The sequence below is a fragment of the Chiloscyllium plagiosum genome, chromosome 16, assembly GCF_004010195.1.
Source record: "Chiloscyllium plagiosum isolate BGI_BamShark_2017 chromosome 16, ASM401019v2, whole genome shotgun sequence".
Taxonomy (NCBI): domain Eukaryota; kingdom Metazoa; phylum Chordata; class Chondrichthyes; order Orectolobiformes; family Hemiscylliidae; genus Chiloscyllium; species Chiloscyllium plagiosum.
The window spans coordinates 47,277,043-47,303,962 of record NC_057725.1 but is presented as its reverse complement, the minus strand read 5'-3'; the positions used below and the strand labels follow the sequence as shown (position 1 = coordinate 47,303,962).

The 26,920-nt window shown below is 38.6% G+C and overlaps 1 long non-coding RNA gene across 1 annotated transcript in view; it reads left to right on the top strand.

The window, feature by feature from the left end:
- Nucleotides 1–2,835: 2,835 nt before the first annotated feature.
- Nucleotides 2,836–26,920, top strand: part of LOC122558053 — a 50,995-nt gene continuing 26,910 nt past the window's right edge. Inside the window, exon 1 of the long non-coding RNA XR_006314027.1 lies at nt 2,836–3,624. This is a non-coding gene — a long non-coding RNA (uncharacterized LOC122558053). The remainder of the gene's footprint in view (nt 3,625–26,920) is intronic.

Genomic DNA, 26,920 nt, shown 5'->3' with positions numbered 1-26,920 from the left:
CCTTACCCCACCTCCATCCACCCATTGTACTCTTTGCTACCTTCCCCCACCCTCCCTTTCTGACCGATCAACTCCATCCCCACCCCCATTCACCTATTGTTCTCTTTGCTACCTTCTGCCCAGCCCCACCCCCCATTTATCTCTCCACCCTGGAGGCTCCCTGCCTCCATTCCCGATGAAGGGCTTTTGCAAACATCGATTTTTCTGCTCCTCGGATGCTGCCTGACTTGCTGTGCTTTTCCAGCCTCACTCTAATGTAGACTCTGTTTTCCAGCATCTGCAGTCCTCATCTTTGCCTCCGTCCTGTCACTGCCCCATCTACACCTACCCCCCTCTCAGATGTGTAGCTCTGTTCCCACCCACTTGCCAAACTAGTTTAAACCCTCCCGAAACACACAAGCAAATCTCCCACCCTTTCTGTTGGTTCCCTTTCCTCCCCTAACTGTAACCCAGCTGTCCTTATCCTGTGTCTGAGGAGTGACCACCTCCCTGTACTTCCTCAATTTCTCCCTCAGCCTCCTGGATGATCCACACTTCATCCAGCCCCAGCTCCAGTTCCCTAACTCGGTTTTTGAGGGTCTGGAGTTGGGTGCATGTCCCACAGATGTAGTCAGCAGAGACATGTGTCATGTCTTTCACCTGCCACATTCTGCAGGAGGAACATGCAACTGCCCTATAGTCATACCCTGCTAGTCTGAAAGCCCGCACAGGACTAAACAAAGGAAGAGAAGAAAAGAAAAAAAATAAGAAAACTTGAAAACTTACTGAGTTTACAGACTCTTAGTAAGGTTAGAGGAGGTGGGTGGGAGGGAGGCCCTATGGTGTAGGGTCTTGGATTTAGATCTCACCCACTTCAAAACTTCCCAGCAGCCTTCATTTCTCTCTGCCCTCTCTCCTTGCTGCTCTGTTCAAAAATTTTGTTTTTTTTAACTCACCTTCCCAGCAGTCCTCCGTTCCTCCCTCACACCTCTCGACAAATTGACTTCTGGTCAATTCCACTAAACTTCAGCATTAGATTATGGGCGGCACGGTGGCACAGTGGTTAGCACTGTTGCCTCACAGCGCCAGAGACCCGGGTTCAATTCCCGCCTCAGGCGACTGACTGTGTGGAGTTTGCACATTCTCCCCGTGTCTGCATGGGTTTCCTCCGGGTGCTCCAGTTTCCTCCCACAGTCCAAAGATGTGCAGGTTAGGTGAATTGGCCATGCTAAATTGCCCGTAGTGTTAGGTAAGGGATAAAATGTAGGGGTATGGGTGGGTTACGCTTTGGTGGGTCGGTGTGGACTTGTTGGGCTGAAGGGCCTGTTTCCACACTGTAATGTAGTCTAGTCTAATATCACTTTCTCTTCTGTGATAGTTACTGTATTAGAATAACTATATTCATGCAAGGTCATGTTTTTTAATACCATCCACAGAGTCATAGAGATGCACAGCATGAAAACAGACCCTTCGGTCCACCCGTCCATGCCGACCAGATATCCCAACCCAATCTAGTCCCACCTGCCAGCACCTGGCCCATATCCCTCCAAACCCTTCCTATTCATATATCCATCCAAATGCCTCTTAAATGTTGTAATTGTACTAGCCTCCACCACATCCTCTGGCAGCTCATTCCATACATGTACCACCCTCTGCATGAAAAAGTTGCCCCTTAGGTCTCTTTTATATCTTTCCCCTCTCACCCTAAACCTATGCCGTCTAGTTCTGGACTCCCCGACCCCAGGGAAAAGATTTTGCCTATTTACTCTATCCATGTCCCTCATAATTTTGTAAACCTCTATAAGGTCACCCCTCAGCCTCCGACGCTCCAGGGAAAACAGCCCCAGCCTATTCAGCCTCTCCAGTAGCTCAGATCCTCCAACCCTGGCAACATCCTCGTAAATCTTTTCTGAACCCTTTCAAGTTTCACAACATCTTTCCGATAGGAAGGAGACCAGAATTGCACACAATATTCCAACAGTGGCCTAACCAATATCCTATACATGACCTCCCAACTCCTGTACTCAATACTCTGACCAATAAAGGAAAGCATACCAAACGCCGCCTTCACTATCCTATCTACCTGCGACTCCACTTTCAAGGAGCTATGAACCTGCACTCCAAGGTCCCTTTGTTCAGCAACACTCCCTAGGACCTTACCATTAAGTGTATAAGTCCTGCTAAGATTTGCTTTCCCAAAATGCAGCACCTCGCACCAAGATGACTTAAACCCCAATGAGTTCAGTTTAAAAGTTATACCGTGAGATGTCCTTCTAGACTTTTAAAGATTCTATTTCCACACTATTTATAAAATGTATATACAATCTTTAATCTCATGAATTAATTGATCAAACATTTAAGATCTAAACATTAAAATATCTCCCTTTTCTTCAATTGTCTTAAGTATTTAAGAACTAACTATATTAATTTTCTTCTGTTTGAAAATACTGACTAGCTCTTCAACATAATGTCAGAGGTGGGAAAACTCACTAATGATTGCTTAATGTAGAGCACCATTCACCACTCCTCAGATACTGAAGCTCCATTTCTGCATGTTGTAAAATCTGAATAACTTCCAATCTTGGGCTGATACGTGTCAAGCAATGTACACAAATGTTAGCCAATGACCATCTGCAACAAAAGGGAATTTGACTATTGCCCCTTGAAATTCAATGGAATTCCATTGCTAAGTCAGCCACCATTACCACCTTGGGTATTACCATTAATCATACATATTACAAGGCCATCTACCTAAATGCAGAATCCACATGAACAGATCACAAGTTGACAATTACCTCAACTACTGACTTCTTAAAGTCTGCTCATCAGCTACAAGGCACAAGTGGGCATTATGATTACATACTTTTCCACTTGCCTGAATGACTGTAGGTCCAACAACAAAAGCTTGGCACAATACAGGACAAACCAGTCTGCTGAATTACTATCTTCTTCACTGCCTTAAAACATTCAGTCTCTCCACCACCAGTGCACAATTGCTGCAGTCTGTCTCTGTAAAGTGCACAGCAAAAACTCATCAAGGCACCTTCCAAACAAGCAACAACTACCATCTAGAAGGATAAAGGGCAGCAGATGGATAGGAACACCATTGCCTACCGCAACATCCTGATTGGAACTATATTGCCATTCCTTCACAGTTGCTAGAACAAAATCCTGCAATTCATTACCAGAACCATAGGTGGACCTCTAACAAATGGGTGGCAAAAGTTAAAGAAGGCAGCTCGATATCACTTTTTATAGGGCAAGTAAGATTAACCTTGCCAACATTGCTCATATTCCAAGCACAAATAAACAAAACTGTGGTCCTAAAGATTACTTTATGAGAAAAATCCTAAGTGAACAGAGTGTATTTGCAAGAGTGGGATGTTGGATGTGGGTAAATGATGTTCTGGCTGGTCAGCTGAAAATTCTAATGTAACTTAGATTTTTCCTTTTAATCTATTAACTGTGAAACAAAAGCACTTAAAATTAACCAGGATTGTTACCATGAAATACAATTAAATACAAGTGGCTGCATGCAGCTCACAATGGGGAAGGTGACAGGTGCATGCAGTGAGCAATTACATTCTTCATGTTTTCCTCCCTCTGGGCTGATTGCATGTCGACTGAGTGAAAGAATATTTTAAGGTAAAGTTTGGATGTAAAGAGTATTGTACTACTCTTTGAATGCTGATAGCAAGCAATTTCACCTACAACCAAATATGAAAGCAGATCTTCTGTTTAGTACTCTGCATTTTGTTGCTATCTCTAAAAATCCAATTCATTGAACTTATTCTGTTATTGAGTTGCCCTACATGAATGTCCCGTTAGAAATAAATATCTTTATCAATTGCTACAAATGCTGCTCCACAGCTTTCCTAAGGGTTTGTTTCATTGAGGTGATACAGTTATCCAACTGCTTCTTTATCTCTGCTCACAATAAAATTTAATCCATTTCTTTGTAACCTGTGGAATAACTATTCCATTGCTCTCCTGTTATCCCACCCTCTATCATTCATTCAGTCTCTACTAAATTCAACTGAATCTCTGTTGTCTCATACCAAGTATTGCTTTCCCATCACATCCACTGACCTGCACAGTCCTTCAAGATCATGGCCTTGTACTCATACAGTCCTAGAGATATACAGCACAGAAACAGACCCTTGAGTCCAACTCATCCATCCTAAATAAATCTATTTCCATTTGCCAGTATTTGGCTCATATCCCTCTAAACCCCTATCTCTTGCCTTTTATTAAAAGGGCAGTCTCCAGTCTCTACATTTTACCACCATTTTGTTTGAACTCTTTGTAAGAAAATCCAAGATTTTCTCCCTGAAGTACTTCATGTCTTGAACTTACTTTCATCCTTAATGGAACCTCTTTAAAATGCAATACCTAAGTGAAACAATTACTCAACCCTCCTAAACTTTCTCTCCATGACTTGGCCACATTTTTCTCAGGCCTTCCTGTGGCATCTTGAAATGTTTTTATCAACATTTAAAGATGCATTATAGATCTAAGCTGAAATTGAATTTTGCCTGAGTGGAAACTCAAGCCTAGTCTGACTCCCTGTGCAGTGCCTCTCTGATACTTCATACCCAATAGAGTAACTTTTAACACATACTATCCAGGCATTACAAATCAATCACCAGTTAGGGAACGAACTGTCATTTTCTTTTTAGAAATGGAAATTAAACTAATTGGCAACAAAACTTCTTTATCTATCTTTATTTTTACTCTTTCCAACATCTTTGCAATTGTTGAAACCACTGACCAGACCCTTCAATTTCAGCAGGCAGTACATGGTTAGAGATCATGACAAGGAATATCACACTCCCAGCTTGTAATTCTTGGCAATGTTTGGTGCTCTGAGTGCTAAAGTGGCCAGTGTGGCTCCGTTCTCCTACATTACATTTCATTGCAGCTTCATTATTAGTATTTACAAAAAAAATCATGATTTTATATTTATAATTGGCCTCCAGTTGAGCTATTAAGTCTTGATTGGCCCCATTTGGTGTTTGTTTTAATACAGTTAGTGCTGGGAAGCTCTGTGAATTGAATGTGTTGCCTTTTTTTGTTGCTGGCATGTGGTGATCAGTCAATGTATCTGAGCTGTGATTCCCGGCTGGTTAGCTTTTCCTTCCCATGATGCCACGCACATTCCTCCTTGTTTCTCTGAGCAGTAAACTTTGAGGCAACTTAATGTACTGACCTGCAAATTAGATCTGGGTCATTCCCACCAGCTCATCAAATGCACCTGAGTTTCTAATTCAATTTTGGCCCTACGTTATGTCCCTGCTGTTTCATCCCATAGCTTGCTAGCATTTACTTAAATGAGGACTGATAGTATTACGATCTGAATTTCCATCAATGTGGCAAGGCTGAGTTAGAAATTTTTTAAAATGTGCCTCTCACCTAGTTCAGCTGTGACTGTTGGAAATCAAAATCCATTGAACTCAAGAGCACAGAATTCCTAATACTGGAATGTTTTGCTATTTTTCATGTAGCACTGAAATTTTATCAGACAATGCAGTATCGAAACATGTGGCGCTCGAAAAGCACAATCAGTCAGGCAGCATCCGTGGAACAGGAGTGTCGATGTTTTGAGTATATGTCTTCATCAGGAATGGAGGGGGTGGTGGGGCACGTGGGCTGAAAGATAAATGGGAGGAGGGTGGAGCAGTATATCTGACATTAGATAACTTAGCTTCTTTTAGTGTAAGGAGGACGAGATTTTCATCTTGGGTTGCAATTAATGATTGTTGTGTAAACTATCCTCAAATTTGTACCCATCTTAAAGTGGTTTCTTCACTTCCCTTTTTAAAGTTAAGCTCATTTGAATTTTTAACATTGCTTGGGTAAACTGAAAACCAAAATAACCGTAATTACTGCGTGAACACCCATGAAGAAATTACTGATTGGTTTCTTATAGCTTTTACAACACTATAAATAAAAGTCAATAAATGTTACAGAGGAATTAACATGCAAATAAACTCAAAAACATTTCAGATATTTCAAATAAACAGTTGATACAACAACCTTACACAACCAACTGCAAAATTTCCTAGCCAAACGTGGCACTATGTCCAATCTTACTATTATTCCAACTTAGCCTCTGGTATGTAGCATTCCCCAGTAGCTATATTCATCTGAGGTCCCTGGGTGCTAACAAGGCACCAACATTTATAAATCCCCTCTTGCTCAAGTCACAACAACATGGCTTTCCAGAGTTCCTTTACAAATAATCAGCCAACCAACAAGATCTAGTTCTGGTCATCTCATACAAACTCTTCGTTCATTTACGCGCCTGAACAATTCACACCACTTTCATGATTCATTCCCTTTTACCTCAGTTGTGCATCGCTTTCTCAAGATTTCTGGAAATTAAATTTTCCTTCTTACTACCAATTAGAAAACCAACCTTTTGTAAGCCTGGTATGCTCCTAAACAAACAAAGAATTTGATAACTTTGTTGTGCTGCAGCAATGTGTCTGCATCTGTGTGCTGATTTAATTTTTCTTTCTGCTGTCCTTTCTATCTAACAGCCACATGTATTCTGGTCTTAACCTCCTTCCTGCTACTATAGCTTTCATGTCAAGGGTTGCCAGGTTTCATAAACCAAAATTCCCTATTATCCAAGAAATTTACAATTGATTCCTTGACAATTGATGCAAACCCTTAAGTCCTTTTTGAGCATTCTTAAAATCAATTACAAGTTCCACGGAGATTTTAAAGAAATTACAGGGCGTTCCTTTCTGTAATGCTTCTCGGTAAAAGATCATCAGAATACTGCCAAATGTAGAATCTATCATGAACCGGTACACTTTTTTTTCTTTAAGGTCGCTATAAAACTATTCTTTGATATCATTTTAAGAGTCATAGCTTGCTAATGTTCAATAAATATAGCTGAAAATAGCTTTATCACAATAAATAAGCATTTTGAATCAGTGCTGGTCAACCACTTGAGATTAACCCCATTTTAAATTACTTTAAGCTGCATCATAAATTTTAAAAGAATTCTTGTTACCTTAGGTTGTATCGTCAAAATAAAACAAAACAAGAAGTCAAAACCTTTGAAAAACGTGCCTGTTAGTGTTTTTGCACCTAAAAGATTCAATTGAGCTGTTACAACCTTCATAAACGTCTCCAATTAGCAGAGTTCACTATCTTAGGTGTACAGTTAGACATTAGTGAGGGTGTGCTTCTAATACACTGTTTTTGAAGTAGTGGAAAATCCAGTTGCATAGAATGTAGCTTGGCTGTAAAATTCTGTGATCTTTCCTGTTGGTTACTTCAATTTAAAGTGTAATTAAAAAAAAAATCCAGAATTTGAAGCGGGGCTCCTGTTAAGTGTACTTTTGTGTGCCAATATGTTAGTGGAAAGCAGCAGACAGCAGAAAATAAGTGAGATAACGTATGAGGAAAACTTATCTTTAATAATATTATTACACCTAAAAGCATCCCCAGTAGGTTCCTTGCAAATTCTAGTATGTTAGAAGAATGCACTTGAAAGATAAGTAGGAGAGCTGTGCCAATTATTACATGCAGCAAGCTACAGACTTCTGCCAAAACAACTGTGAAATCATTGATTTGTCCAACTTTTATTTCATTGAGTTTTTACATGGAGCCCTGTGCAAATTTGAGAGTTGCTGGAGCATACATTCATGATGAAACAGATAGAATTTTCCAGATTCCAGGGTGTTCATTTGTTTTAGCAAGACGGTGAGATATCACTGAGAGAGTGTAATCAGTATTATAATGCTGCTGGCCTTCCCAGAATATGATACTTCTGATCCATATTGTTTTGTGAGTTCTACCTTGAGTTAATCTTCTCACTGAAAGAATGGGCTACCTCAGTAGCTGAATTGGTACAGTTGAAAGAGAAAGCAAACAACATGAGGTAAGTTTGAAATATTTAGACAGAGAAACCTAGGGCTGGATCAAGCTGCAGAATAGTTGAGCATGTGCTAGTTATTCTCTTCTTTATTGTCATTGTTACCATAACAAACAGGAAGTAACGTCCTCTTCTTCATCAATCACTGTCAACCATTTCCTTCGCCACTCAGGTCCACTTTTTCTTTAAAGATTCTTTAGGAAATTAAAGTAAATATTGGGTGAGCATTAATTCATTTGAGAACCAGAGTTGAAATATTGTTGCACAACATGGAATGTTACAACATCTGACTAGGTGTGCTGTCATTAATCTGAAGCTTCCAATCTTGCATTATTTTCTCCATCTTATACCGCAACAGTCACCACTGAAATAGGAGCAGGAATGGATGGTACGGACCATCAAATATGCTCCACAGTTTAATACAATCATGATGATCCTGGGCTTCAACTCCATCCATGTCCAAGCTTAAAAATTTAAACATTACAGCCATATAACCCATTTGTAAAAACAGTTAGGTTATTTTCCTTGAAGCAAATTAAAGAAAACAAATTCACCAATAATCTGGAATCACATGGTTTCCAAAAAAATGCCTTGTAATAAAATACCTTTTCCAATGTGACCCAAAGCGTTTTGTTCATTTACATTTTAACAAAAACACTCCCAGCATCTCCAAATAACTTGAAATAAATCTGCTTTCACAATCTTTCAAACTTAAATCCTCCAAATAATATAAATGTGAAGCCTTCATAATAGTGATCCTTTAAATTTGTCTCCATAACAGATTGAAGAGAATGTTAAGAGTGAGTCCAAATGGTAAAAATATGATACATAACTCCAATCCAGCACAAATATCATTACTTGGCATTGCTGTTTTCTCTTGTAGACAAATCCAGAACTAGGAATCATGCTTAAAAATAAAGGCTTGTTCATTTGAGATAGAGATAAGGAGAAATTCTTTCCACAGATAGTTGAGATTCTTTGGAACTCTCTTCCTCAACGGGAACTAAAAGCAGAGTCTTTGAACATATTTCAGGTGAAGATAGGTGTATTGGTAGACTAAAAAATGACAAGGTTTAAAGGGGACACACAGTTGTTAATACTTAATTGAAGTTCCACTGCACTATTGCTGAATCGCTGCTTGGGTCATGACCCTGTGGAATAAATAAATATAAAATCTTTCCAGTCACTAAAATGTTCATAACCCAAAGACTTGCAATGATTGGCAAAAACCCAGAGGCAACAGGAGGGAATAACACTTTTTTTAAAAAGAAAATGGAATGAGCATTTGGGATTTCGAATGTGCTGCCAGATTGGGTGGTGGAGATGGATTCAATGGTAGCCTTCAAAAAGGAGTTGGATAGGCCCCTATGGAGAAAAGAGCTGCAGGGATACAGAGAAAGAACAGAGGAATGGAACTGACTTCACTTTGAAAAAATTCAGCACTGATTCTAAAGACTGAATGGCCTCCTTTCAGTGATATTCAGTGTCAATATTACCTTTCTTCATCACATACTCAAATACAGTTTTGTGCTTCTTTGCAAGTGAATAATGAACACGGATGATCATAATGTAATACATGCATCTTTGTTTTACGTTCCTATGACTACTGTATTTGTGGAATGATTAACTTCTCTATCACACTCTTTTGCTATCATTTCCCCATTTTGCAAATAACACTGCGGGTTTATGTCTGTTTCTATGCAGCAGCCTTTTAAAAGAATATTGCCTGAGATGCTAAGCTCATACATTCATAATTCAAATCTTTTCCATCTGAATAATGATTCATAATCAGGGAGAAGAGAAACACAAGTATAAAAGAAGTGGAGAACCCAAAAAGAGTGGACACCAACACTTTCAATCTGTTTCCTCATACACAGTGCAAACAATGTTCCCATAAGATTGAAGCCAGCTGCTCAAATATTCAAACTGTTTCCTGGCAACGCAGCATTCCAAGTAGCCATTAGCCATCAGGTCTGTTTAATGTGAATTCTATACATCTTGACATTCCATAGCCCCACTTTTGTAGCAAATAGAGACCTCAAATTTCACACAGGCCTGGTGAGTTATTTGTCCGTGACATAATTTCTTGGTGCTATTTTTCTTAATTTCTGCTTAGATGCCTGGTGTGCTGCCTAAATATTGAGTGTTTTGCATAAAATTGTGCCAGAGGAAGTGGAACTCCCAGTAGGTCTGAAAGGATGATGAATTATTTGTAATAACTTTGCTGTTCTTCTCATACTGAGTGTGGCTCTATTGGAGAATGTGTGACTGAACCTGATCAAGCTCTTTTATGACAGCTAGGCTTGGGAGCACATCAATTGCCTCCCCTTTCACTCAGGGCAAAGGTGTAGGAGAAGGGGAATTAAAACAAGCAAAATAACAACCACTTTCAGCTGGGGAGAGAATGTCAGTGTGAAAAAAAGGAATCTGTCAAGTGGCATCAACAGTGAAGCATGCAGTAATTGCTCCAATGATGTGACTCGTAGAACAATTACATGGGCATTTAACAACTTATTCTCAGATTTTCCAGGTTAGGTATTGCAGTGCAGCATGCTCATTTTGCTTGAATGTTCCCCTTAAATTGTCACACATTGAGTAAGAGACATTCGCAGATAGCAGAACATTGTCGTTGCATATTTTTAGTGGACTCGATAATGCTGATTTTAATATATATTTCAATCACAAGGAATAATGGATTCTTTCAGAGAATGTAATTAAGTTTCCATGAATTTCAATGGCTCATTGTGAGGATTTTGAGGGAGCATTGGTAGTACAAGAGAGAATGCATTTAGCGTTCTAATAATTAGATTGTTTAGGATACATTAAATAAATGATTGTTTACCTTCTTCAATGGTTATGGATTGGGTATTAGGTTTAACAGTGGAGATGTGCAGCTAACAGTTTCCTGTGAAAGTGAAAATGAGGCAATTAATAACATTGTGTATTAGATTATAAGGATTATTTCATTAAACTAAACAAAGGCAATTCTTGTCAGTATTACATGTTTTTCTGTTCACTGTTGAATTATGATCCAGTGGCTCAGCTCTTCCTCTATTATGATGTCCTTGCAACTTCTATTACATATTGATGTGCTCTTTCATACTGACAGAAAGAGGTCGCTTGCCATGCTGGCTAATTTGAATTTGTGTGAGGTAGGGATAGGGACATTTTGCAGTATTGCACGTTGAGATGTCAATTTAACACCTACAGCATGTACCAGATGCCTGCATGGTAAACACATTGAACATTTATTCAATCAAATGGTCATGCTGAAAAGAGTGTGAGGGCTAATCTTCAATCCAGTCAAGGGGAAAGGGGCTGCTGTTGGTGAGGGGCACAGTCTATATTCAGTCCAGGGGCTTAGCCACAGTCAGTTGTCTGCTGGAGCCATCACTGTCAGGGAATACTTCTGACTAAAGCCCACAGTGGGCAACTGTCAGTCCTGTAAAGATATCATAAGCTGTCAGGGGATTAGGAAGGACCAGGGTGGACATCATTAAGATGTACTTCTGGGACAGGAAAATTGTAAGCAAAATTCAATGTAATAGGTCTGGACTTGGAAACTGTTAGAATAACATGAGGCAGAAGTGGAGACGAAGATTCTGGAGAGGTATCTGGCAACTTGGTGCTAATGGATTCTACTGAGATTTGTTCCCTGCCATCACTTGCTGTTCACTATATGCTAACTGCAACTGGAAGAGACAGGGACCAGAATAGGTGAAGTTGGTTTCAGTTTGATGGGAAAAGCGCAGGATCCATATCTGCTGTATTCTAGGACACTAAGGATTGTTAGCTATAGTGACTGTGTGCCGTGGGCAGCGTGGCTTTGTGTTTGCTATGCCATTACTTTGTTGATGAGAGGCAATATTAGCTTGGCAATGCTTGTTCAGGTGCACAGCAGCCTTTTACAGATGGCATGGGTGCCAGGGATTATGGTCTTTAAGCAGATATTTGGTGAATGGAGAGTACCTCTGGGAGTGGTGTGAGGTAAGATGGGGCTAGAATTAAATGACAGAGACGGCATAGTGGCAGGCTAGTAGTTAATGAGATGATTTTGGTAAAATGTGATAGAAAAAGTATTAGGCGTCATGATGAGAAATCCTCTAAAGAACTCAATGAACCTGACAATTTGCGAAATTAAAGCATAACTTCAGCCCAGAAACGGTTTTACACTATACAACGATGACTTGAAATGGGCTTATTACAAATACCAGAAATAAAGATTCAAACTTTTAACCCTCAGCAACCTTATGAATACTAAACAAGCACCGAAAATGCTGGAGCAACTCAGTAGGCCTGGCAGCATCTGTGAAGAGAGAAACAGAATTAATATTTCGAGTGTAATATGACTCTCTACAGAATGAAAAGAATGAATCATGCAGAATAAATCTCCACAATCTCAAATTTCTGACAAAGTACAAAGATCATATATAAAGTTGTCAATAGATTCTTCTAAAAGTTGTATTCTTCAATTCAATTTTGCTCTTTCCATCATATAATTGGTTCTTCATATAATGCCATCTCATAATATTATCAATGATATCCATCTCTTCTGTTACATTCTGCTGTTAAAACATAATTTGCTCTTCGACATTGTTCTTCTCAGGACTTCTAATGGAACAATTCTCTATTTCATAATTTACCTTTTCCTACAGTTCAGTTTAATACCCTGTCTGATGAATCTGTTAAATGTGTTTGAAGGTGTAATGTCTTTCTCCATTGTCACTGCATTTAACTGTTAATACTTCCTTACTTAAATACTTTATTTGAAAGCTGCTGAAAGTTTTTAATTTAATGTTGTTTGTTGATGCATTTGATATTGCCATTCAGTGTTTTAAATTGAATACTCATTTTCATTATTAAATTTTGAGACTTCTTCAGTAAATTTTTAAAACATTACTTTAATAGTTTTGTTTTTGCATTATACGATAGTGAAGATTAATTGTAAATAAAGTTTATTTTTCATTTATAGTTTATTTTTAAAAGAACAAAGATTAATTTCTATCTTCTTATGCTTCTTTATACAATGTTTTAAAAATTTCTGTTTACTAATGTAAAAGAATTTCTAAATGTTTCAGAATTATTCATCTATTTCTGTTGAATGAAAATGTGCTTAGAAATCAGTAAGAAGAAAGGTACAGGAGCCAATTTAATTGTGACAAATGAGCAAGGAACTTTGAACTGGAGACAAGATTTAAAGATGAAAATGCTGAAAAATGTAAAAATTCTGTACATTTTTTTTCAAGTTGGAGGAAAATATTGTAACTTTGCATCAGTTTTCCTTTCTTCTTCATGGTACCATGTATAATTCATATCTTTTCTGCTTATCTCTGAGCTTTGCATCCTCTTAAACTTAAAAAATTGTGTTGTGCTGTTTTGATCTTTAAGATTATTTTTGGATATGCAACAAAAGTTTAGTTTTACTCAAAACAATGATTTCTGGTAAACTCTTGTTCTTCCAGCTTTCACTTTTCAGTCTAATTAGAGCGGCCTCTCACTTAAAGTTGGGTTTGCATTCCTGAAACCCATGACTTTTGAAGCAAATACTTTAAGTGAAGCATTGTGTCCTATGACAATCGATGTTGAAATTAGAGTTGGGTTCCAGAAGGTTTTCCGTTAGTAATGGAAATAAAATTAAAACATTATATATCTGTTTCCCCTAAGTTGACAGTTCCACCATGACTTCAGCAGAATTCCTACATTAGTAAATGAATGATAGAGAGTCAATTGGGGCTGGGTTGACCGACATGTCCTTGCACTCTCTCCTCTATATCCTTTCTATAATGTTGGCCAGTGTTCCCATGATGGATCATACTGGTAGTGAAGTACAGATGAGCTGCTGCATGCTTGGGGTATGGCCAGAGTTGGAGTGGGATGGGTAGATGGGGGAGGGGGAGGGGAGGGAGTTATTTGGGGGGGGGGAGGGTGCTGGAGGATTGTAGACAGTGATGGCTGCTTTGGTCTAGCTATATTGCACTGTTCCAATTTCTGTGAGCTACAGTCTACCATGGATCTCTGCCATTCCAAATGCCACCTCAGGGAAGGGAAGGGTGGGGAGAGAGGCACATGAAAGTAGCCAATAGTCCAAGGGTCTGGGGGAGAGGAGGCACATGAGGCTGCTGTGTTTGGTTCTGTCAGTTGCCCCGTGGGTTGTGAGGAAGTGCACTACAGAGCTTGGACATTGCTGGAGCACTGCAGTTTGTAAGGGACAGCTCCATTGTGTCAGGATGGGTCCTAAGCGTGGTGGTGTCTGCACAATCTCTCGGGGTAGGAGAGGGAGTACTATTTGGCAGCAGCTGTTATCTGGCCAGGGTGAGTAGAGACTTTGCCTGGTGAGTAGAGACTTTGCCTGGTGAATATGACCTCTGGTGATGACTTCAGACAGTGATGTGCTATGGAGAGAGGTTGCGCGTCAGTGGTCTGGGTCTGGGGCTGGGAAGGGAAGAGGTAATTTCAAAATGGCATCAGGTCAGGGGTGATATTGCACATTTTGCAATGCTCAGTGAGATTTGTGGTCCTAAAATCTTAGCAATGTTAATGTGAAACAATGCTAATGGGGGCAACACTAAATGTGGTTCAATGAGGTTCTGAACAAGTTTACAAAAACTATTTTACAAAAACTCCTTCCTTGAATTTTCATGACAATTTTAAGCAATCAAAATGATGGTCATTTGCTCACTATAGTGATTGAAGTTTTCTTTTCATCTTTCAGCACAGAATATTTTATTTTTAATGTAAGGCTTTTCATATTTCCCCGAAGGGGCTTTACTTAGTTTGGGTATCTGTTATCAACTACTTTATCAACTTTATTGATCTAAGATTCTCTTGTAACTTTGAGAAACTTTCTTTGGCCTTTTTGTCAGTTTTTGTTAACTATGTTTGAACTTCTACAGGGTGGGCTTAGTATTGCTATTGCTTCTGCAACCTTTCTAACCTGTCTGCTGCTTTTACAGAAGCTGACTGGCCATTGTGCTTTTAAGCTGCTGAATATTTAAAGATCCACTCATGGATTTTTGACTTGAGTCTTTTTTTTTCTTCCTCTTGAATGCTATAGTTTTTGTATATCTGAAGCTCTCTTCTGGCTAGTACTGTCTTGATGAAATGTGCAGTTTTGTTCATTATTAGATATGTTGTGGCTGTGTCCAATTTGCATGTGGAAAACTGCTATACTTAAAAACTGGTTAACCTCTCCCAAAAACAATATTTTATATCTGAACATGTCAGTTAATTTTAACTACCTTTTATACAACACCCTTCATCCCAAGTAATAATTTTGCAGTCTTAATGTTAAGCTTATCCTGAGACCAAAATTGCACACAATATTCCAGATGTGGTCTCACCAAAACCCCTGTGGAATTTTAGCAATAATTCTTCATTCCTATACTCCAATCACCTCACAAAAATTGCCATTTTGACATTTTTTTTGCTGCTTCTTATGCCTTTTTTCTTTCTTTCTTTCTTTCTTTCTTGCATAAGCACATCTATGTATCATTGTATGTCAACATTTACAAATTTAATATCTTTTTAAATAATACAGTTCCTTTTTATGTTTATGACCAAAATGAATAACTTCACGCTTTTGTCTTCTTGCTGAAGGATGCTTTCTATGTTTGCAGAACTATGTTTGAACTGAGAATGAATTCTGATCACTTTCGCTTTCCAAGTGGCTTAATTCAGTGAAAATGTTTCCTATAGTTATTATATAATGTCTGCCTTGTTTCTGATTGCAGTATTATGCTGTTTGGGCCACAATATAAATACTGCCCTGATGCTGAAGCCAGCTGTTCAAATATTCAATCTGTATCCCAGCAACAGTGCCCACCACATGCTTTTTAGTAATGCAAATTTAATGTACTTTCTACCAATGTTCAATATTTGAATGGGTTAGAAAAGCCACTCGAGGAATTGTAGAAACTTTGCAATACTAGAATTCCCCAGGTACTTTGATATTGCTCGGTAATAATTGTTCATTTCTGAAAATTGAACTTCTATTTTATGTTGGTGAGTTGAATTGCCTTAGTTACTCCCAAAGTGTTTCTGTGGTAATGACAAGACTCGTTGCTCTTTTAGAAACAAACGGTCGAGGTATTGAACATAAAACTGTGGGGAGTTTAATTTCATTTAGTACTGCATGAATAACTGCATTGGATGAAATTCATCTCTATTTTACTTTGACTGGCAGAAATCTGCACACAGGAAAGATGTAATACATTTGATGTATTATGTATCACTGTTAGTGCATCAGTATGCCATTAGGAGAGATGTTCATGATATCATCACTGCATCATAGCATGTCATCTGAAGGTATAAAAGTCTTGTACTCCATCTTATCTCAGATCACTTGTAGTATGACTCTCTATAAGAAGAAAGCTGCCTTGTCATAATCTGATATTAGTCCAGACATATATGTGCCTGAGTATTGCAATATTTATTCATAATAGTTAGTTGTAATAATAGTCTATTAGGGTTTTTAACACCACACTATTCACTCTCAGTTTCTTATGCGACTGGAGACAACATAAGCTTTGCCTATTGGAGGCAAACTCTCACCACATCATTGCAGCACAAAGTACTCTGATATATGGCAGATATTTCGGGTTTAATATTCCCATTTCCGAGTGAGATTCATAGCGGGATTTTCTCAGGCAATATTCTGCTATTCATCTCGTTAATTATGCAGCCAGACTTAACAGAGACCATAAGACCTTAAGGCAAAGGAATGGAAATTAGACCATTCAGCCCATTGAGTCTGCTCCGCCATTCAATCATGGCTGATAGGTTTTTCAACCCCATCTTCCTGCTTTTTCCCCATGACACAAGCATTTGAATGGCAAGAAACACTGAGGTGCCAGCACGGTTTGGTCTTCCTACAGTTGGTGCAATATTTAAAACATAGCTCCACACCATTTTAGATGCTGCAGACTCAAAGTGCTCTTCAGGCTTTGGTGCCAGTGCATCTGGGTTCAGGAAATGGCCCGGAAAAGGAATTTAGCTCTTCAGTACACTAACTGAGACCTAGACACACTGGTGAGTGGGGTGGTGGAGGGTAGGGCAGTGCTGTATCCTGCTGATGCGCACATCACATGACCAGACTGAGCCAATCTGGAATGAGATCGTGGCTTGGATCAATTCAGATTCCCAGGTTGCACATAATGCACAGCAATGCAGGAAGAAACTAATGATCTTCCGCACTCCATAAGAGTATCATCATATTCTTTCCACTACCTCGCATTCACAAGACCACCACACACTCTAACCTAGCCACTGCAAACATCTCAAACCAAGGCTTATGACTATAAATCTCAGTATTGCATGCTTCATGGCCCTTATCCACATCAAATTCCTATGCTGCAAACTCTGCCCTCTATGCTGCCTACTCACTCTCTGAGGACATCTTACTACTTCCATTGCTCCTCTGCCCACTTCTAACATACTGAATCCCTCTTTTTGTTTCATTGCAGGAGACAGTGTTGCACAATCAGGCCAAGAGGGGCAACGTTGGCACCTGGGTAATGGAGAATGAGGAGAAAGGTCTGCCTGGAGAATAGGGCATCACCAACAATCCCTTGCTCCCTGCAAAAACACCCGTGTCTTCTAAGCTGACAGGCCAACTTCAGAGTTGGCTTCCTCTACCCCAACTGCTCTTCAGAGAAACATCACTCAGCTGGTGGGAACAGGCCCACACTGAACTTGAAACAAAAGTGACCTCACAGAAAAATCCTTAAGTTCATTGGCTAGTAAGATATTTCTATTAGGGACTGTGGCATTCTATAAACTAGAAAAGAGTATCATTATTTGTGAAAGGAGGGATTAATCCAGAAATATCAGAAGTAAGTGAAAGTCAAGTATGATATAATAAAATAAGTAAACAAAAGTAGGAAAGAGAAGGAGAGTAAGGCTGACATAAGGGAAATAGGTTAAAACTATGACTAGGAATTGCAGGGGAGTTCAGCACAATACTGCACAAGCTACAGAATTTAAAGAGCCTTTGATGCTTCTGTTTTCTGGATGATCAAATCCACAGGAATTATCCCTGATTGTATTGGCTCGAGCTGCAGATTTCTGCCATTAGAGTTTTCTGGTACCTGGGTCAATGCCAGGTAGTCCATCTGTTTTCATTTTTTTGTTGAAGACTTCATAGCAATTGATGCAACTGAGTAGCTTGCTAGGCCATTTTAGAGAGCAGTTGAGAGTCAATCATCACATTTCTATGTGTCTGAAGTCACATGTAGGCCAGACTAGGTGAGGATGGCAGATTGAAATCGGAGCAGAAATAGATGATTCAATTCCTTGAGCCTGCTCCCTATTCAGTAAGATCATGGCTGATCTCTGTGTTTCAACCACCATATTTACACCTCCCCTCAATAATCTTTGATTCGTTTGCCTACCAAGAATCTATCCACCTCTACCTTCAAAGTATTTCATAACTCCATCTCCACTGCCTTCTATGGTACAGAGTACCAATGTCACACAACCCGCTGAGAGAAAATGTTCTCCTCTTGTCCTAAACAGCCAACCCAAACTGTAAAACAGTTTCGATTGGCTCATAATAGCAAGTTTAAAAATATGTTGCTGGAAAAGCGCAGAAGATCAGGCAGCATCAAAGGAGAAGGAGAATCAACGTTTCGGGCATAAGCCCTTCTTCAGGAATGAGGAGAGTGTGCCAAGCAGGCTAAGATAAAAGGTAGGGAGGAGGGACTTGGGGGAGGGGCGTTGGGAATGCGATGGGTGGAAGGAGGTTAAGGTGAGGGTGATAGGCCGGAGTGGGGGTGGGGGCGGAGAGGTCGGGAAGAAGATTGCAGGTCAAGAAGGCGGTACTGAGTCTGAGGGTTGGGACTGAGAAAAGGTGGGGGGAGGGGAAATGAGGAAACTGGAGAAATCTGTATTCATAATAGCAAGTGTCCTTTCCAAATTATAATAGGTTGTTTTGCTTTGGTCAAGAGCAGAAATTAAATCTGGTTAAGATGTGTTCACTCTTAAGAGTGAGCAACAACAAAGTAAATTACATTTTACAGGAATATGATCAACTCTAAACCTATAACGTTCATATTCAACAATTTTTCTCAGGTACAGAGTACCAATAAAGATTGAGTTTTCATGTTTACATAGCTATATACTTCCAATGTTTTACAAAGTCATAGGTTACTGCTGCTAACATTTGCCCTTAAAATAATTTGAACAAATGGAAGCACAATTTAAAATTTGGGTGTGCTCTATATTAACCTGTGATTCAAGCCTCATGGTCAGATTTCAAATCTATGGATGGCACAGTTGCAAAAATCTTGGTGACACAAGCTATTCTATGTCAAATGAGTTATTGTAAATTTATTTTTTATTAGTTTTACAAAACTGATATACTTTCGCAGCTTGCAACATAATGCACCCATGATGTGTTTTATATCTTTGAGATATGCAGAGATGAAACAACTGATTATATATTTGCAGAAACTTTATTTACATTGCTTCTAATATATCTGCTCTTATGCTTACAGCTTCCTACTTTCATTTCTACTTGATTTCTCTTTCTCAATCACCACACTTAGGCTTAACTAATGTCACCAAGAACAGTCAACAACCACAATCAACACAGAATAATTAAACAATTGAATATCATATCTTCTCAACACTGTAAAAGCAAAGAGCTTATTTTGCGCTAAGCAACAAACATATATGCATCAAGGCATTTTCTTGAGATCAGCATATCTTTTTTTCCTAAGTATAGGTAAAGCTTTTGAGAAGTGAAGAATGTCGAGGACAGTGCTTATGAACTTGACATTGCAGTTCTGTGTAATCAGCTGGCTGAGACAGATGATCAACTTTGCAGATACTCTTCAGAAAAGAAAATGCATCTTCATAATCAGCAGCCTCAATCTCCGAGTCTATTTGCTGTCAAGCTTCTCACATTCTACTTTGTGTTGTCATTCAACAGAAAATAATTCGTACTGAGTAATTTTGTTGTGCATTGCTCTTGATCGAGATGATGCGCGTTTGTACTTGCAGTTAGGTCTTTTGATGTAAGCTTAATCATGGTTTCTTTGCACCTGTCCGCTTGTTGAATTATGCTTTTGTTTACCTTACTATTTTGTAATTTTTTTTTCTTTTTGTCTTCATTTTAACATTGCCATTAGAAAGCATAAATATGGTCAGTAGCGTGCCAAAACTACAATAGTCATAAATTTGGAGAGAGACTTTCCAGTCAGCAAGTGGGGGATCAATGGGTATAAATGAAGTAGGACATGATTGGATTGTTCAAATTGCTTTCCCTTCCATACAATAGCTCTCAGATTGTCCTTTATCACCTTGTTAAATCGCTTGGTGTCACCATTTGATTGTGGGTTGTAGCGTGATGTTAGTTTATGGGAAATTCTATAGCTTTCTAGGAACTCTTTGAACTAGCTGGAAAAAAACTGCAACCCATTGTCCTTAGTCATAGCTTCCAGCAAAACCCATTTTGTAAATAACGTATCTTGAATGTCGATGACCAAATTGATAGTAATACAATTTGTTGTAGTGATTTCTGGCCATTTCCTATATAGATCATGAATGACAAGCAAAGTACATTGATTATCAGGGGCCACTGTCTTTCCACTGACTTTGAGTAGTTGCCATGGTTTTGTTGATGATGAACTCAGTTGTAGAAGTTAATGGAGTTTTCATTGTGCATATGTGTTATATAGTTTCTAATGGACTCTTCCATGTGGCAATCTATTGCTGACCACTAGACCACTCTCCTAGATTACTTTCCATTTGAACATTTCAAGTATCATTTCTGGAAAAGGTTAATTTATGATAACTGTGCTTTTGGTATAACTGGTCAGGTTCCCTGTGCAGTATCATTGGCATACAGCAATGTAAGTTCATGACATACAATGTAGTACGAGATCAGTTTTTCTACCAGCTTGTGAGGCCACTTTGATTTCAAGTAATGGTCTGCTTTCTATCATACACTACTGCTGATTCTGCCCTCAATTTCTCTCACGTAACAAAATTCAGTCATGTGTGAAATGACTGTGATCACAAAGTCTCAATGATGCATGTTCTGTGCTAGTACTGATTCTGTCTGATAGTAATATGGTGAAGCATGTCAGTTTCTTTGTGTTAACCTGCAAGATGCTTAAATTTGAGTTGATAAAGGAGATTTGATCATCTGTATATGTTTAGAAGTTGATGATCTAGCAAACAACATAGAAAACACTTAGTGATTGGTGCAGAAAATGAATTTTCTACCATAGGATATACATATGTTAATGTTCACAAGCATATTTGCATGTTAATGATTCCTGTTCTCCAATTGAGATTTTGTGTTGAGTTTCTAATGCATAAGTACTGTGTAAGCCCAACTCCAAAGTATTCCTGATGCATCTATTATAGAATACATTTCTGGATGTCAGTTAAAATGTGAGAGGACAGCTGCAGATTGTATTTTTGACTTTAATGTGCCATGTTTGCTGTGCGATTGTCTATTCCCATTCAGTATCATTGTGCAGTAGCTTTTGGAGAGGCTCAGCAATCGATGTGTACTTTAAAACAAATTGTGATAAAAGTTTGAGAAATAACATCAACTCTTTCATGTTTGATGGAGTAGGAATCATGTGAATGGCCTTATTGTTCTCAAATGTAAGCTTTAGAACATAGAGCAGTGCAGCACAGGAAGAGAAACATTGGTCTTCCATTTTGGTGCTAACCGTAATGTTTGTCATTCTAAACTAATCCAATCTGTCTGCTCATGGTCCATATCTTTCTATTCTCCACTTGTACATGTGTCTGTCCAAATGCCTCTTAAACCTTGCCATTGTATCTGCTTCTGCTTCCAGGTACCTCCCACCCTCTGCATTAAAAAAAGCTTGACTTGCACATCTCATTTAAGCTTTCCATCTCTCTCATCTTAAACCAATGCCCTCTAATATTTTATATTTCAAAGACTCTAACTATCCACCCTACCTATGCCTTTCATAATTTTACTTTATCATAGCTGTTGTCACCCCAAGCTGCTGGTCAATCTCAAATGCTATTAATGTGCATTGGTCCTTTATTGAGCATCAAATTGTGTTGTCAAAGTTGAGTGAGCACTGCTGATAAAGGAAGCAGTTATCAACATTTTGACCCAGTGATAAATGAAGTGATGATCATTGGTTCCATGTCAGGACATTTTGCAACTTGGGCAAACACATTGTCCTTTTTCTCTTCTTTGAAAGGGACCGCAAATGAAAAGATGCTCTTATGGAAGCTTTGGTCAATTGTTATTGTGCAGAAGAGTTGTGTTGAGTTGTGCCTGCAGATGGAAATCCTGATGTCACCTGGGGTGTCAGTTTCCTGATACTGTTCTCAGCATCAGAGAGTTTTGCCAAGGCAGGGTAAGAATGGCCCTGAGATTGTCCTCAGTCCATTAAGAAATTCTTTATAAATTGATAAGATGATTCAAAATGCCATTCTATCTATAAATGTTCGAGTAAGGGCTATCAGAGAGCTTTCAGCATGAAGTAAACTAAAGATGACCTTAAGCTCAATAATGGATGGGGCAAAAGTGATATCTTGGGTACTTGTCCCGTAGTCATTGGACAGAATCATTCAAACAAATTGTTGACATAAAGTAACCAACCAGCCTCTGAAGTATATTGATGGGTGCTCAGAAGCAGATGTCAGGCAGGTTGGCCATTATTAAAAGGGGTTGGAGAATAAGAGTAGGGAAATCTAACTGCAACTGTCCAAGGTGCTGCTGAGACCGCATCTGGAGTACTGACAACCTCAAAATCATGACGGGTTGAGAGATATTGGATAGAGAGAAGCAGTTCCCACTTTTCCCAGGATAGGAGAGTCCAAAACTAGAGGGCACAGGTTTAAGGTGAGAGGGGAAAGATTAAAAAGACCTGAGTCTTAAAGGTTTAGAATCATACAGCATGGAAACAGACCCTTCAATCCAACCAGTTAATGCTGAACATAATCCCAAACTAAACTAGTCCTAACTACCTATTCTTGACCCATATTCTTTTAACATTTCTTATTCATTTACTTATCCAAATGGTCTTTTAAATGTTGTAATTGTACCCACTTTCTTCGGAGATAGTGCATGTATGGCATGGACTGCCAGAGCAAGTGGCAGAGGTGGCTAAAATTACAGCATTTCATAGACATTTGGACAGGTACATAGATAGCAAAGGTTTATAGGGATGGGGCCAAACAGACGCAAATGAGATTAGTTTAGTTTAGGATACCTGACTGGCATGGACAATTCAGATCAAAGGGTTGTTATATGACTCTATGACTTGTAAATGGATTAAGTACCAGCAGATGCAGTATTAAAGTATTTTGCAAATGAAGCAAATGCAAGGTGAGAAAAACTTTCTTCACAGAGTAAGTAGTTAGGGTCTGGAATGCACTGTCGGGAAGTAGAATAGAGACAAGTCAAAAGTTTTCGATGATTGTTTCTATTTAAATAACGTTCAGGTTTACAGGGAAAAGTCAGGAGATTGGCATTAATTTCAAATGTTCAGTGAGCCAGTGCAGATCCAATGGGCCAAATGGTCTCCCTTGCATTGAAAAAAGTTCTGTGATTCCTGTATAATCTGTCAGGCAACACCGTTGATAAGCCAGTTCATCACCAAAGAGCAAAGGACAGCACAGGAACAGCCCCTTTGGCCCACCAAGACTATGCCAACACATAATGCCTTTCTAAATTAAAAACCTTTTGCTTCTCTGCATTACCACTTGTGTTGTTTTCACAAAACCACACATATTGATAACCTAATAATTAACAAACATCATAGCTGCAAGGAGTGAAATTCATACCTCAGTTCACAAAATTAAAACATCCAATGAAATATTCTTTTATATGAAAAAATTAAAATGTAGGAAAATAACATTTGATCAGTAAGCAGTGTTGGGCTTTAAAGAATAAGTCCAAATTTAAACAGTGTGGTATGACCTGGTGATTTGGAAATCTCATTGATTTTTGCTGGTGATTCAGATATTTATATTCAGAAAGAAAAACAATCTGGGCATGCCGTGAATGTTGACTTTGAGCACTGCAGATTAGATAAAGGGAATGCATGTTTGATTAAATTACCCTATGATACTAACTGCTGGGGATATCTGTCGCAGTGCTGCTTCTGTCAGTTGCTTCTATTTGTGGAGGGTGAGAACAAACATTTTGTATAGGATTCTTTATGTGCAACATCATGAGATTCTATTCTGATTCTATCAAGAACAGCATTGAGCACTGTTCTTGAGAGTATAAAATATTTTGGAACATAAAGAAAGCATGAGAACTGGTTCCATACTGCAAGTGTCATTAATTATTGTAAATAGTCTTGTTTTGCAAAGATGATAAAGCAGAATTCCATAAGTAATAGTTAATACCGAATTTTCCACAATTGAACTCAGACCTTGACTGAAAATGCTTCTGATTATTTTTGAATTCTTTTATGGCATGTAGAAGTTGATCGTAAAGCATTTCTTGCTCATTTCTGTTTGCCTTTGAAGTAAGTGGCATGCTAGGCCATTTCAAAGAGCAGTTAACCATATTACTGAGAGTGTGCAGTCATGGGTAGGCAAAACACAGTATAACATCAGATTTTCTTCCTTAAACAACATGAGTGGACCAGATAGGCCTTTATGAGAATCTATGTTGATTATCATGGTCACTATTACTGAGGTTAGCTTCCTAACATTAATTGAATTTAAATTCCTCCAGCTGCCATGCTGCGACTTGAACTCATGTCCCCAGAACAATAGTATATTTTCAGATTACTAATCCATTGACACTACCACAATGCCATTATGTGTCCAGAAACACATATGCCTCATGGAAGTATTTGATAATCTCAAACTTTAGCTATCCCTATTACCTCCAATCCCAATTTCATCTGGATATTAATCCAGCTATTTTCTAAGTAAATGTCATTATAAACTCCAAGGTTTAGTCTTGTACAGTTGTATCAAGGACTGAGAACAATTTCAGTATCTAGGAACACTTCCTAGTCTGGGATCGTGCCCTTTATTTTTAAATGGCATCACCTAGTTTATATAGCTGTCTCAAGTAAACAAAATAAGGTTTCTGGAATTCTGATCATTACCTTTTCAAGGTCACACACATTCAATACATCTGCTTCAATCATCCAAAGGCACTGTCCTTATTTTTGACTTAAGTTAAGATTGCTGAACTAATATGGATTATACCAAATGTTTGTAATCGTCAACACCTTGATCTGAATCTTAAATCTCAATTACTGCAGTGAAAAGATGGATCAGCATTTTCTGCCAAAATACTGCTAGACCCAGGTTATATTTCTACTGCACAATGCTGTTTCCTGTCAATGTTCTGTGTGTCATGCTATGCTACTTACTTTCACGTATAAGCTGCCTTTTAACTGCAACAGTGATATTGTTGGAGTGCTGTGCTTTGGTTTCTATAAGAATAGTAGGTGGCGATGTGTAATTTGGAAATGCCAAGTGAAAATGCACAAAACCAATTTTCTGCATTTAGTTCATTCAATCTGGCAGTTTTAAGTTGATAGCAAACTTATGATCCATTTTGTTGTGGGTCTCGGACACAATTTTGAGTCCAAGGATGTTTACACGTTCAGGCTTAGAGCTACACTAATGGAGAAAGACTACCTCACTATCACTGCACCTCCATATTGCGAAAGCATCAAAGAGCTTCTGACACAGAGTGTTATTTCATGCTGGATATCAGCCATCATTCTGCTTGTGTGTATCACAATGCTGCAACCTGAATTTTTGCAGTCTGTCTTTGCATGGCATGAAAATGCATTGCATTACTCAATTTGAGTGATGGTTCTGCTTGCCAAACAAACAATACTACCTTCAGTTTTGTTCCAGTCAAGTAGCTAAAACTTTGTGTAATTTGAGTCATCACCTATGGGGCTACTTGTCTCGTTAAGAAGATAACTTTGTCCAAATGTTGGTTCTGGTTGTCAAGAAGAGATATGTTCCTGTCATTTCAACCATAATTCTTTTTGCCTACTTCCATTCAGGGCTATGATTATCTATCTGACACATTCTATAGGTCTACTAATTTGTTACAAGGTGGTGCATCCAAGTTGGCTCCAGTCATAGGACAGCTTGTCTGAGCATCATCTAAAATTACTTGGTTTTAACTGCCCAGAATAGACTTTCACTGAATTAAAACGTTGATGCTGTGTGTGTACTTTCACAAAATGTGTCACTACCGTGGATTTATTCTCGAGGTTTACAATTATATTTTTTTCTTGTTTTGCTCAACCAGGTGCAACATGTTATTAATAGGCTAAATGACTGAGTCTGAAAGTGTTCCATAATAAAATAAATCAATATAAGCTCTGACCCAAAACTATTTGTTCTTTGGATTCTGTTTACAGGATACTTAAGACTGATAAATGAGATGTTCCATAATTTATTCAAACCATTTTCTTCTGTGTTTTGAAAGGGTTCCATGCGATGAGGAAGAGCAGGACCCTGCAAGAGATCACATATTTCCTCTTCTTGTCATGAGCATCATTGGCTCTACAACACCCCTGTACCTTACATCGGGAACTGATCCTTTGGGGTAACACTGGTATCAGGTGCCAAATCCTGCTCATTCCTATTACCATTAGGCAGGAGACAGATGTAAAACTGTTTTTGCAAAGATCCAGTTGGCTTGGTTTCATTTCTTTCCCAACTTCCTGGTCTACTGCTTGCTTAGGGCCCTCCCATGGCCTAATCCCCAGATTGAGTTAAAATCAACCCCAGAATTTTCTTTTGAACTGTAATAAACTGGTATGTTACACACAAAGGTTTAAAACATTATTAAAACAGCATCACTGACACCAAGTTTATTTTCATGAAATTTACCCCTGATTGCCTGTAAGTAGTAGTGACAGGAGGCTGACAATTTCCTCCAATAATAAGTGCTCAGATGAAGATTGATAGTTGAACGAAAATGGAAGCCAAATAATTGGAAGCTATTGATAGTGCTAGATTTTTAACAATAGATCAAATGGTGCTCTTGCTACTAGCACTATTAGAAGGCTCACATACTATTGAAGCCATAGCTGATTTTCTTTTGTAACA